The sequence below is a fragment of the Piliocolobus tephrosceles genome, unplaced genomic scaffold (assembly GCF_002776525.5).
Source record: "Piliocolobus tephrosceles isolate RC106 unplaced genomic scaffold, ASM277652v3 unscaffolded_5891, whole genome shotgun sequence".
NCBI lineage: Eukaryota > Metazoa > Chordata > Mammalia > Primates > Cercopithecidae > Piliocolobus > Piliocolobus tephrosceles.
In genome coordinates this window covers 1-1,542 of record NW_022333042.1, presented here as the reverse complement: position 1 = coordinate 1,542, position 1,542 = coordinate 1, and the positions used below count along the sequence as shown (strand labels likewise).

At 20.2% G+C, this 1,542-nt stretch overlaps 1 long non-coding RNA gene across 1 annotated transcript; it reads right to left on the bottom strand.

Annotated features, from left to right (window-relative positions):
• Positions 1-546: 546 nt before the first annotated feature.
• Positions 547-1,532, bottom strand: LOC111532638. Its single transcript, XR_002728596.1, has 4 exons — positions 1,430-1,532; positions 1,140-1,207; positions 816-887; positions 547-624 (listed from the first exon to the last, which is right to left on the bottom strand). It is a non-coding gene; the product is annotated as an uncharacterized LOC111532638 (long non-coding RNA).
• Positions 1,533-1,542: the final 10 nt, after the last annotated feature.

Here is a 1,542-nt window from a genome sequence, read left to right as displayed (position 1 = left end):
ACAAATCAAATGTAAGTTTTTATATGTAGTATTATATAATATACGTTTGTGCATTTTTACTATATTTACCAACAAAATAATTGTTATTAAGTAAATAAAAAAAAAAAAAAAAAAAAAATAAAAAAAAAAAACTAATACGTTGGATAGGGTATAAAAACATATAGACAACGAGTATTTGTCATACTTGTATTTACAAATCATTAGTTGATATATTTTTAAAATTCCGAGAAAAATAAAAAGAAAATAACAAATATATAGAAAAAGTTACTTTAAAAATGTCCCATCAAGTTTTGTTTTGTTATTGTTTTGTTATTGTTTTGTTTTGTTTTTTCTCTCTTTTTTATGTTTTTTACATTTTTTGTGTTTTTTGTTTTTTTTCTCTCTTTTTTTCATCATTTAAGATTTGAAAATAGGAATATTTTTTAAATAATTCCGTTCTAATTTTCTAATTTTTTGATTCTGCACATGACAAATAAAAAAAAATGTAAATATATTTATATACATAGATAGCCATATAAATAAAAAAGGGAGTTACGGAAAATTTTACGCTGTTGTTATACATACTAAAACATTTATTTTCTGATTTAAAAATTCCTTTTCACTCTTCAATCTTTTAGCAGTTTTCTATAAAAAAAAAAAGGGATGTTTATCAATTATGTATATATATAATGAATGTAACTCCCCTTTTTTTTTTTATAGAAAACTGAATTATTCATTTTGGTTATTTATTGTGGTTATATTTGTAATTAAAAGAAATATATAATAATTTAAAAAGGTAGTTTATATATATATATATATATATTTTTTTTGTCTACATCTTCATTTCCATATGCGTTGTATGATATTTCATCTAGTGTTGCTTTAATAGCATTTATTCTTAATTCACACTAAAATAATTGTATTATAACATACAGAGAAAAAAAAAAAAAGAAAAAAAATGTTTTAAAAACGAGCTTTATATATATGTATAAGTAAATGTAATTCATGCTATTTTGTGCAGTGTGTTATAGTTGCTTCAGACATGGTAGCTTATCCATAATAGAATAAATAAATAATATATATGTACACATGAACACCAAAGGTATATATACATACACTAAAATTTATATATATATATATGTTCTTATGATTTAAGAAACCTTTTTTATTATATCCTTGGTATTTTCCAATTCATCGATAGCTTCTTTTTTATTTTGACTTTGAATTGCTATATTATAATTTAAGAAACAAATATTAGCGTAATGATTTTACAGAGTTATGTATAACATAATAAAACATTTATAAAAAAAAAAAAAAAGAGAAAAATATATCAATCCCTAGGCATAAGTAAAATAATAATAATTTATATATATATATGTACCGAAAACGTAATGTACACATGTAATATTATATGTGTGTGTATTTATTGTAATTTATATAATAAAATTACTTGCAATTTTTTCAAAATATATAACTCTTAATAACAAATTATTTGTTGGTTCAACACCTTTTATTAGATCTTTGTATTTGTCGTAATAAAGCGATTCCCTTAGTAATACAAAC